The sequence below is a fragment of the Dipodomys merriami genome, unplaced genomic scaffold (assembly GCF_024711535.1).
Source record: "Dipodomys merriami isolate MVZ:Mamm:240054 unplaced genomic scaffold, mDipMer1.0.p SCAF_9, whole genome shotgun sequence".
Taxonomy (NCBI): domain Eukaryota; kingdom Metazoa; phylum Chordata; class Mammalia; order Rodentia; family Heteromyidae; genus Dipodomys; species Dipodomys merriami.
In genome coordinates this window covers 2,523,015-2,535,566 of record NW_027206512.1, presented here as the reverse complement: position 1 = coordinate 2,535,566, position 12,552 = coordinate 2,523,015, and positions in this window count along the sequence as shown.

The following is a 12,552-nucleotide window of genomic DNA, read 5'->3' as shown; positions in this document are numbered from 1 at the left end:
GAATGATTCATACTTTGTTCTGCTTCATGCTAAACATATCAAAACACCAGAAAAGGCTGGCATTACTGTGGAACCCATACAACACACTGTATGTTCTTATGGAATTTCCTTTTAATAAATGCTTTTTTTCATTTAGTTTAGTGATCAGACCATTTAATATTCATAATAGTATTACTGACAGACTCGAAGAATCTAGAAAACAAATTTACCTCCTAAATATAAAAAGGAAACCAAATAGCTTCCTAATCGTTTTTTTAAAAAATGAGAATAAACCTCTTGTTTCCATTGCCTGGAGTTTATCTTGATACATTATTTTACATGATCAGAGGCACATAGGTATCTTACCTTTGTGTTCCTCCACTATGAGTATCCTCCTTTGGTCTCACTGTGTGTGAGTGCCTTAAGTCCTGTATAATTTATCATGTCATAATAATTGTTTCTTAAAGGAGAAAAGAAGAGAAAGGGAGAGGATAAGGAAAAAAGTTATTAAAGAGAGGGAGAAAAAGGAAAGAAAAAATGGAGCTATTCTGACATATATAAAATGCAGAAAGGCATTCAATGCTCACACTGAAACCTCTTCTAGGAGATTCTGGATTTTGATCTGTCTTCAGTAAAACATAGGCAAGGGAAAATTATTTTGGTTCTTTCACAACATTTATCATTTGTGGAATATGGAGGTTTTTATATATGTTATACTATTAATATATATTAATTCAAAAATTCAGATATTTCTATATTGAATTTAAAATTATATATTAAAATTCACAACTTTAAGAAGTTTGTCCCAGTAGGAAAAATTGTTGTGATTATTTTGAATGTGTAGAGTATCTTAGGGTAATTAGGCTTGGCCTTATGGAGAAAGGAGAAAGAATAGAACTAATTAGGAGACGAAGATAAGTGGGCAGAATAGTCCTGTTTAAGTACTCACTTGTTTCATAAGTAATATTGTCACACATTTTGTTACTGTTCCAGATGAAGAAAATGTAAAACAACAATAAAATTAAGAGCATAAAAAGTGACTAAATGGGTTTTCAATTGCAAAGTGTCAGTGAAGAAATTACTAAAATATCAAGTAAATGTATTCAAAATATACTTAAAATTTGATCAATAAATTCACATAAGGATTTTGAATTAGATAAGTTACACAAATTCATTAGAATATAACATTTCACAATTCTGAAGATCATTATATTATGGCTTTCTGCATAAGCCTATTTTGGATTCTGTGATGGTATGTAATTTTGCAAGCTTTTACAATTACAATAATTTTAGTATTTGTATCATAAGTGTTAAAAATGACAGCAATGCAGTATGATGTTTAATTTTTCATTATTAGTTAATTATAAAATTTGGTTCAAATAACACTTGTTTTAAAAAGCAAACATGAAACAATTTTTGCTAAAAAATTTTTCTCTTAGTTCTGGGGATTAAAATAATACAAAGAAGAAAGGAAAAACTTTTAGCACTAAATTAACCAAATTTCCCCAACTAAAGAGAACAAAACAATTGTAATATAAGAACAAATGTAGTTGTTCTATAGATCCACATTCAACAATACCATAGCATCTCAATGATAGTGCCTCTTCTGATAGAATTCATACAGAGAATGATTTTGGGAAGATGCTATAGCTTATTATTGATACTATAGCTTATTATTTGGGGAAGGGAGAATGGCTGAAATTTTGTTTTATTTTTAGCATTTCTCATAGCAATTATAATGTTAAATATACAATACATTCAACATGATTTGTGAACTTGGCTTTTGAAAATATTCAGATTAATTTTCTTATTTCTCTTTTCCTTACTTTTATTACTTCCTTTCCTGTTTTCTTTTTACCATCATTCTAATTCTTGTTCTGAATGTTTCAGTGTATCACAGTGTTCTATTAAAATGTTAACATTTGTTTTCCCCAAGAACATATGTTTCAGTGTATCACAGTGTCCTATTAAAATGTTAATATTTGTTTTGCCCAAGAATATTCATTTTACTCAGTGGAATATGGATACAATTCATTTGTAGGCAAATGTCTTTGTTAGCTCAGAATTGGGACTTTAAATCTATTTGTATGTGCTTGTGTACTATCTGATAGTATGGAAAATAATTTCCAAGTATATTTTTTAAAATATGAACGTAAATTTAATATATAAAAATAACAATTCAGTCTGATATAGAAAGCTAGATTGTAAAAAGCACTTTTTTATTATGCATAAACATATTTGATGTAAATAATTTTACAATAACTATATTCCTTTCATAGCTACACTCATTTTGTAATAAATTATTTCTTTGTACTTGTTTAAATATTGTCATCAGTATATGCTAATCAATTATCTGTCATGTGGATTCTGAATATCTAAAGACCCACACTCATGTTATATCTTTACTACAATATGAACAGGTCATTATCTTCATTCATTTTATCTCCTAAATTGAGGGGGAAAATAAAACATATTCTTCAGTAAACAAAATTGTGAGAAATGACCAACAAATTTAACATCCTTTCTAATCATCATAATTTTCTTCAAGGAATACAAAGACAATTGACCTTCCATTTTGCCTTAGTAAATAACATTTGCCTTTTCCATATTATCCTGGAAACAAAGCAAATAAGCTGTTAATGATAATGGTGATGTTCATTGGAATATCCAGGCACAAAATTCACAGGCCTACATGGATGGTTTCAAAATATGTAGCTCTAAAATGGAGTATAAATTGAAATGATGAATTAAGAAAAAGTTTCAAATACTACTAACAATTTAAGTTATTTTATGTGGTAATTTATATCAGCAATTTGAGATAGCATCATTATGATGATGTTAAAATGTACATAAGCCTAGAAGTAGAACATTCAGTCATTGGATTAATACAGAAAAACATTGAGTGATTTTTTAAAATTTAAATTTTCATTTTGCTAGATTTGGGATTGAACTCAGGAATTTGCCACTTGCTTGGTTGTCTATCTTTCATGTGAACTACATACAACATCAACTGCTGAAAATAATTTTTATTAACAAAAAGTCGAGAGAGAAAAAACTAATTTTTCTAGATTTATGTAACATGTATATACAAGAAATTCATTTACTTTCTCTATATAATTTATTTATTGTCGGTTGTAGGGCTTGAAATCTGGGACTGGGCACTGACCCTGAGATTTTTAGCTCCAGGGGACGTATTCTGCCAGCCACAACACTACTTCCAGTTTTCTGGTGGTTAATTGGAGATAAGAGTCTCAGGGACTTTGCTGCCTGGGCTGGCTTTGAATCATGATCTTCAGATCTCAGCCTTCTCTAAATAAATTTTAATGTCAAATTAATAGAGACATGGAGAACTGTACTAAAATGACAGCTATTTTTAGGCTTCTATGTACACTCTATTAGTACCATTTTACACCAGAGGATTACAATTATTGTGAAATCAAAATATTATCTAGCTCAAGAAATATTTTACATATTTATCTGTTTCTTTGATTAAATTACTTCTATATTGTATACAACATCATAACAGTAAGAATATTGTGTACATTTGTAAAATCCAAAATATTTAAAGGACTTTAGATACAGTATCTGTAAAGATTTAAAAAATCAATTCAAAAAGTTTCCTTTGCTTTCTTCTATTACTTCATTAATCAATAAGTAATTTGGAGTTTTTGTAATTTTAATATTCTTTTGAATAAAAAACATAGTGCCATTCACAAGTGTAACTGAACTATGAATATAGAGCATAAAATCTTGATGATGTTCCAATACACAATTTTAATTCCTTGATTTCTTGTATTCAGAACTCTTGTGACATCTAATGGCCAATGTTAGTAATGCATATGAAAATGTGAATTCACACAACCCTACTGTCCTGTATGTCTAAGAATGATTACAATGCATGTTAATGAGGAGGTTTACAGTGGAAACCTTTAATAGTTATTTTTGGATTTTGACATATGAAGCAAATATGTAAAAAATCTATGCTTCAGAAGGTGGCTTTACACAACAGTTGTAATATATTGTAAATTTCAACATTTTCAAAATTTATGTCCCCAACGGACAAGGGTCTCATATCTAAAATATACTTGGAACTCAAAAAATTAAACCCCCCAACAACAAATCCTCAAAGAAACAACTGCCCAATAAATAAGTGGGCGAAAGACTTAAAGAGAAACTTCTCTGAAGAAGAAAGAAGGATGGCCAATAGACACATGAAGAAATGTTCAACATCCCTAGCCATAAAAGAAATGCAAATCAAAACAACATTGAGATATCACCTCACTCCAGTTAGAACGGCAAAAATCAAGAACTCTAACAACAACAGATGCTGGAGGGGATGTGGACAGAAAGTAACCTTACTTCACTGTTGGTGGGAATGTAAACTTGTGTCACTTTGGAAAGCAGTATGGAGGTTCCTCAAAAGACTTCACATAGAACTCCCCTATGACCCAGCAATCCCACTTTTGGGCATTTACCCAAATGTTTACAAACAAGACCACACTAAACCTACCAGCACAACTATGTTTATTGCAGCATTATTTATCATAGCTAAGATATGGAACCAACCCAGATGCCCCTCAGGAGATGAATGGATCAAGAAAATGTGGTATATATACACAATGGAATTCTATGCCTCCATCAGAAAGAATGACATTGCCCCATTTGTTAGGAAATGGAAAAACTTGGAAAAAATTATATTAAGTGAAGTAAGCCAGGCCCAAAGAACCATAGGTCCCATGGTTTCCCTTATTTGTAATATCTAGTATATGTATGAGTCAAGCAGAAAAGGTCAGATAATGTGATGTCTGGAAAATGAACCCTTAGATATGTATTTTAATGCTTTTTTCTTTCATGCATGTGTTTCTAACGCATTTATAAGATTAGCTCTTTGTTGTTTGTATGTCCCTCCCCCACAGTATAACCCCTGCTTTCACTATATTTGATGTCAGTATAACTTGTGGAGGAGATGGGGAAAAGCCAGTTGTTTAAGGATACAGGTGGACCTGTTGCAACAATGAGAAGTACAAGTTGTCATGTCCAAAATGAGCTTTACAATGTCCGTGCGGTGGGGCGGGGGCGGGGGGGAACGGGGGGAAGGAGAAGGATTGGGATTGGGGGGGAGGGGGGAGGCTGGAAAGGGATGTGAAGGGTAAACAAAGGAGGAGGCTGCAATGCTTGGTAAGAAATGTACGCATTATCCTGCCCATGTAATTGTAACTCCTCTGTACAGTATGTTCACAAATAAAATAAAATTAAATTATTAAAAAAATAAAAAATAAAATAAAATAAATTTATGTCCCTATGTCAGTTTTCAATTTAGTTTTTATATAAACCTTTGAATTTTATCAAAGGAATAAATTGCTGTACAAAATCACTGTGAATATGGATCTATGCCATGATTTCAGAAAGATGTCTAAGGCATGAAATATAAAAATAGCTTGCATATTTGTTAAGCTAGTAAGATACCTTTATTTGAAGATAGGTTGTGAAGTTTGTCTAGCATTTTTCATCTATACCATATATAATAAATATATTATGTACTAAATACAAAAACAAGTTAAGAACTGTTAAATTATAATGTAAGACATAAAAAGTATTTTCTTTTCTTTTAGTTGGTTAATTTGTTTGTACTTGGGAGGGTAAAGGGGGACACAGAAAAGGTGGAACAAATACAAGAGTGATACTCACTAGAGACTATGTGGAAAATGAACTGGATATCATGTGGTTGGGGATGGGAGGGAAAAACCAGGAGAGAGCAACAAAAGGGAGACATGGTTCAAAAAGAATTGTACTCATTACTCATTACCTGATTCAGGTAGCTATAACCCCTCTCCTCTGTATATCAACACATAATATATGTGTATATCAACATATCAATACATAAAGAATGGCAGAATGAAGCTAGTTAAATGTTATATATGGTAAATATACTGAACAAGAAATAGAGAAGGGCTGGGAAGGTGGCTAAGTGGTAGAGCGCTTGCCTTGCATGCATGAGGCCCTTAGCACCACATAAGCAAAAAGAAAAAAGCCAGAAGTGGCGCTGTGGCTCAAGTGGTAGAGCACTAGCCTTGAGCTGAAGATCTGAGGGACAGCGCCCAGGCTCAGAGTTCAGGCCCCACGACCGGACACCCCCACCCCCCCGAAAAAAAAAAAGAAGTGAAGAAATCAGCTTGTCGAAGTGAACATTTCTTGTTCTTTTCATCTTTCAGTGGTTACTACCAAAGCCTACAGCACGTAGAGCTATTTCAGCTTGTAATCATGAATCATATTAATCCTCCCTAGGAAGAATTGTGCTAAGAGATGGAATAATGATGGTTCTGGTACCTTTTTGAGGTCTTACTCCTTTTCTATATTTCAGTTGTTGGTTGATATTTAACTGCACTTAAAAAAGAAAACATTTCCAACAAAGAAGTTTTCAAAAATCTCCAAGTTATGGATCAGAGTCCCTAGATACACATTTTTGTTTCTGCTCCTGCTGCTGGACAAATAAACCCATTTTCTCTCCTCCAGAGAACATACTTGTATCATACTCTATGAGTGAACAAAATACAACATTTCACGGTGGGGTGGGATATAAGAACTAGTTGTTGGCACAGGATACTACAGAGAGAGAGAGAGAGAGAGAGAGAGAGAGAGAGAGAGAGAGAGAGAGAGAGAGAGAGAGAGAGAGAGAGAGAGAGAGAGAGAGAGAGAGAGAGCAGACAAAAAGAAAGCACTAATATTTGATTCTCTGTGTGCTTATTCTGAGCCAAATTCAAAGTAAGAGGCTTTTGCTGACCCATAATGGTTTTGGAGCCTAGGTGACCAGTAACTTTCATTGTTTTATGCCCTGATAGTTTGAAATTTTCTTAGGTTTCTTAGATCTGGAGTTGCTACAGTAGCATTAACAGCTTAGGCTAATTGATATATGTTAGTCATTGTTTTGACTTCAAATAGTTGTGCATTCATCCTTCAACAACTTGACTTCATATTTGCTGACTTCTTTAGTTATCACAAATTACCTAAATTGTAGGCTTATTTATTCCATAGGTTTCATACATTTCTGGAGTTAGAGCAAATGGATCCCATTCTCTACTTGCCATCTTGACAAAAGCATTAATTTCAGCTGGTTGTATTAGAGACCTCTGTATTTTTATCTGCATCAAGTTAAATTTTGTCATTTTGATTCAAATACATTACACTGGAAACAAATATATGAATTCCATTCTAATATTTTAGCAAGTCTTCTTCAGTTGTCTGATTTTTTACTTCTATTAGGCACATTTTCTTAAAAGAATGTCCTTCATGGTTCTTTCCAAGTCACTCTTCAATTATCCACTAAAAAGATAATGAAAAGGTGCATAGTCTAAAAAAAAATGCTGAGACTTAGAGATTTCTAAAGAACTAATACATGATATCATAAATAAGATGTAACTTGTAAGAAATCAAACAGTATAATAAGCACAGTTAGAAACATCTTAATATAGTAAACTTTAAGGTTGTTGGTATTAAGTTCTGCCTTTACGAATTACCTTGAAATGTTAGCTAAAACTTGTCATGCACATAGCTTCTAGATATCACCTAATCCCCAGAATCAAGAGTATGTTTACCTATATTCTTTCTTTCCATATTCCATCGAGTGGAATGAATATTATCCACCACCACATTCATAACATGGCAGCAGGTTATATGATCTTTTAAATATTGTGATTTGTTCAAATAGTTGACTTACAGCCATGAGTTTCCATTGATACTTCAGGGTAGTGAACTAGTTTGTCAAGCTGGTTTAGGATAGCTGTCTTGCTCCTTCTTTCTATCTCAAAATTATTATGATGAATTAAGCATTCATTTAAACGTATCTAATGAACTTCACTCAGAATTTTTAGAAAGGTAAAGAGAAGGGAACTAAGTCTAAGTGAGAAATATTTTGGGATAGACACTGCATTCAAAACTATTATTTTTTATGTTTTTGTCGGTCGTGGGGCTTGAACTCTGGGCTTGGGTGCTGTCCCTCAGCTCTTCAGCTCTAGGTGAGAGCTCGACCGTTTGAGCCCACAGTGCCACTTCCAGTTTTCCATGATTTATTGGAGATAAATAAGAGTCTCATGGACTTTCCTGCCTGGGCTGGCTTTGAACCGCGATCCTCAGATCTCAGCCTCCTTGAGTAGCTAGGATTACAGGCATGAGCCACTGGCATCTGGCTCTGTTATTTCTTTCTAAACTCACTATATTGCTCTACCTTTGACTTAGGGTTAAAGGAATATAGAGAAGGTAATTAACATATACAATGTTAATTAAGGAAGTTTGAGACTTAACAAAAAATTTTAAGTAAAAACAACTTCAGGCTCTCCTGCATTTAAAATTTTTGATTTTCAGTGTGTATATATACCACATTTTCTTGATCCATTCATCTACTGAGGGACATCTGGGTTGGTTTCATATCTTCGCTATGGTAAATAATGCTGCAATAAACATAGTTGTGCTGGTAGCTTTAGTATGGTATTGTTTGTGATCATTTGAGTAAATGCTCAAAAGTGGGATTGCTGGGTCATAGGGGAGCTCTATGTGGAGTCTTTTGAAGAACCTCCACACTACTTTCCAAAGTGGTTGAACAAGTTTACACTCCCACCAACAATGCAGTAAGGTTCCCTTCTGTCCAAATGCCCTCCAGCATCTGTTGTTGTTAGAGTTTTCGATTTTAGCCATTCTAACTGGAGTGAGGTGGTATCTCAATGTTGTTTTGATTTGCATTTCTTTTATGGCAAGGGAGGTTGAGCATTTCTTCATGTGTCTATTGGTCATCCTCCTTTCCTCTTCAGAGAAGTTTCTCTTTAAGTCTTTAGCCCACTCATTTATTGGGCAGTTGTTTCTTTGAGGATTTTATGTTGTGAGATTTAATTTTTTGAGTTCCAAGTATATTTTAGATATGAGACCCTTGTCCCTTGTATGGCTAGTAAAGATCTTCTCCTAATCCGTGGACTTTCAAGAAAATGTGGTGTATATATACACAATGGAATTCTATGCCTCCTTCAGAAAGTATGATATTGCTCCAATGATTAGGAAATGGAAAGACTTGGAAAAAATTATATTAAGTGAAGTAAGCCAGGCCCAAAGAAACATAGGTCCTATGGTTTCTCTTATTTGCAATAACTAGTATATGTCTGAGACGAGCAATAAAGGTCAGATAAGTTGATATTCGGTGAAATGAACCCCAAGATAAATATTAAAATGTTTTTGCTTTCATGCAATTGTTTCTAACATATTTATAAGATGATTTCTTTGTTGCTTTGTATGTCCCTCCCCCACAGTATAACCCATGCTTTCACTGTATTTGATGTTGGTATAATTTGTGGAGGGGAAGGGCAAAAATAAATCATTCAACTAGTGATACAGCTGGACAAATTGCAACAATGAGATGTACAAGTCATTGTGTCGAAAAATTAACGTTACAACTTTGGTGGGGGGGGTGGAGGATCGGGTGGGGGGAGGTGAGGAGAGTATGGGAAGGGGAAACAAAGAGGAGGCAACAATGTTTGATAAGAAATGTACTCGTTATCTTTCCCATGTCATTATAACTCCTCTGTACCGTATTTTCACAATAAAAATAAAAATAAAAATAAATCTTTAAAAAAAGAAATGTACTCATTATCTTGCCCATGTAATTGTAACCCCTCTGTACGGTATTTTCACAATAAAAAATAAAAAATAAAATTTTGATTTTCAAGTATGATTAAAGGAATGTTAGCAAGTCTTTAATCACTGTGACAAAATACTTGAGATAATCAACTTCAAAAGAGTTAGCATCACTGTCCACCAGTGGCTCATGCCTGGATTCCTAACTTCTCAGGACTCTGAGGTCTGAGGATTTGGGTTTGATCCAGCCTGTGCAAACAAATCCAACCGACTCTGACCTTCAATTAACCAACAAAAATCTGGAATTGAAGCAGTGGCTCAGACCTTCTGCCGCCTTTGTTCATTGCTGGTTTCCTGGCTTGGCTGGCACCCCATTTGAGCCACAACTCCAGCTCTACTTTTGATGGTTATTTTGGAGATGGAGTCTTATGACCTTTTCTATCTTGGTTGGCTCCAGATTGTAATCCTCTTTCATCTCAGACTCCTGAGGATTAAAAGGCCTGAACTCAGAAGTGTCACTGATTTTTTTGGTTTATGGTGAAAAATATATGGTAGGGGAAGCTCATTTGGTTCATGTTTAAGAATGACACAGACAAAAGTAAGAGGCAGGGGCTCAGAAAATATCTTTAAGTCTGACTTTCAATGATCTGAAAACTTTGAGTAGATCACCTTTTAAGGGTTCTGATACTTCTCAGTAAAGCCACACATTAAGTTCAAAGCCTTTATAACACATGGACCTTTGGGGGTAATTATCTAAGCTATAAGACAGAAAAATGAGAAATTGTATTCTATTTAGTGAATCAAGGATTACATTGCAGAAAAAAGGAAATCCATACAGTATGAAAAAATTAATAATGGACCATAAAGAGGTTGTTTATAGTTTATAAAGTAATAAAGTTTTATAGTTTATAAAGTAGTTTAGATAAGCATAGCTCTGTACAGAAAGGAGGCAAATGAGAGAAGAGTTTTGCTTTTTGTGTTTTTTTAAAAACACAGAATGAGGAAGGTGCTGGTGGCTCACACCTGTAAGACTCACTACTAAGCAAGCTGAGATTCTTTAGTTAGAAAGCAGCCTAGGTAGAAAGTCTGTAGACTCTTATGTCCAATTAACTAGCAAAACTTTGCAACTTGAGATACAACACAAGTGATGGGTTGCTTACTTTGAGCAAACTAGCCAACTGATGGCACCAGGCCTTGAATTTGAACTCCAGTATAGGCACACACACACACACACACACACACACACACACACACACACACACACACACACACACACACACACACAAACACCAACAACAATGCCAAAAAAATATTTCTTGTGATCATCTGCACTTTCATCTCTTCTGGTCATGTCCCCATAAACTGTCCACTTTAACATGATCAAAGTGAGCCTCTCTCAATAAACCTCAAGTATGCCTTTCATGTTCTGAGTTATCACAGTCCCTTGATGTTCAACACTCTTGACTTTAAGCATATTTTTGAAGCTATTCCAATCAAAGATAATCATCACTTTCAATTTTGTTCCATGTACTTTCCCTCTTTCTTTTCTCCTTCCTCCATCCTTCTTTTCCTTTCTTTTTAATCTCCTCATTTTCTTCTTTCTATTATTCTGTAATGTCTCTTTATATATCAATTTGGAATGTTTAACAGGGGCTGACCTAAATTTTTTCTGTCTTCATTGTACATGCTGCCTTGGAATTCTCTACTACTTTCCTACGCCGCTCATATGTTGAATGTGTAGTCCTCAGCTTGTAATGCCATTTGGGAAGCAGTGGAAACATGAAAGATAGTACTTAGCTGAAAGAAGTAGCTCAATTGTGACATGTTTTTGAGGGTTACTCTCATTCAGAGGCATTTCTCCCCTCTCTTGCATCTTGTCTACCACAAGGTGAATACCTTATCATCCTAATGCCAACGTGTTCTACTTCAACAACCACCCAAAATCAATAGAGTAGGTGGCAATGGACTAAACCTTCTGAAACTGAAAACAAATCACTCTTTTCTCCTTTAACTTGTTATATCAAGTATTTTAAATAAAAATGGGACTGGCTAACTAGACAGAGCAGTGATATGCTCACTGTGGCTAAATTCAATGGTGTGGGCTTGAGATGATTGTGAAAGAAGTTTAAGAGTTTGAAGATTTGGTCTCAAGAGAAGTCTCAGAATGGTATAAGTAAAGCTACATGGAAGGTTCTGGTAGGAACTCAGAAGACAAAAATGTCAAACGGAATATGGACAGTAGGAACTGTATTCATGAGTTTCCTATTGGAAATTTATATAGAGACAATGCAAGTTACATTCTAGCAAAAATTTGTATAGAGACAATGAAAGTTAAATTCTAGCAAAGACCTGGCATAGAATACATTTAATCTATGTTTTGAGATTTTTTTCATAAAAGAAATTGTGAACTTACTTTATAAAAATATGCCACATCATTTCTTTTCTTAGCTGACAATTTAAAATTCCTGTTGATATTTGTAAAAAAATCTAGGGACAAAGGACAAAGGGTGAACCAACACAACAGCAACACTCACAAGACAATATGTTGGAAATGAACTGTACAACATGGGGGAAGATTGGGGAGAGGGAAATTTAGAGAAAAATGAGGGAAAGGGTATCAAGTTTGACAAGAAATGTACTTACTCCCTTACGTATGTAACTGTAACCCTTCTGATATGCAGTTAAATGATTTTTAAAAAAAAAATCTAGAGTTTTACTAATGAATACATGTCTTTGGTGATGTACTAACATCTTTGGGCCTTCATGATGTTTGAACACATGAAGTTCATGTTTGCATCAGTGCCTTCACATTTCATTCACTTTGTCCACATAGTCTATTCTCCCTAATTCTATTATGGAAGATATTTAGTGTTTAGCTCTCTGACGTGGCTTTTCTTGATTCCAATATACTATACCTCCAATTCTTAACTTCTAATGACTCCCTTTCTTCAAACACTA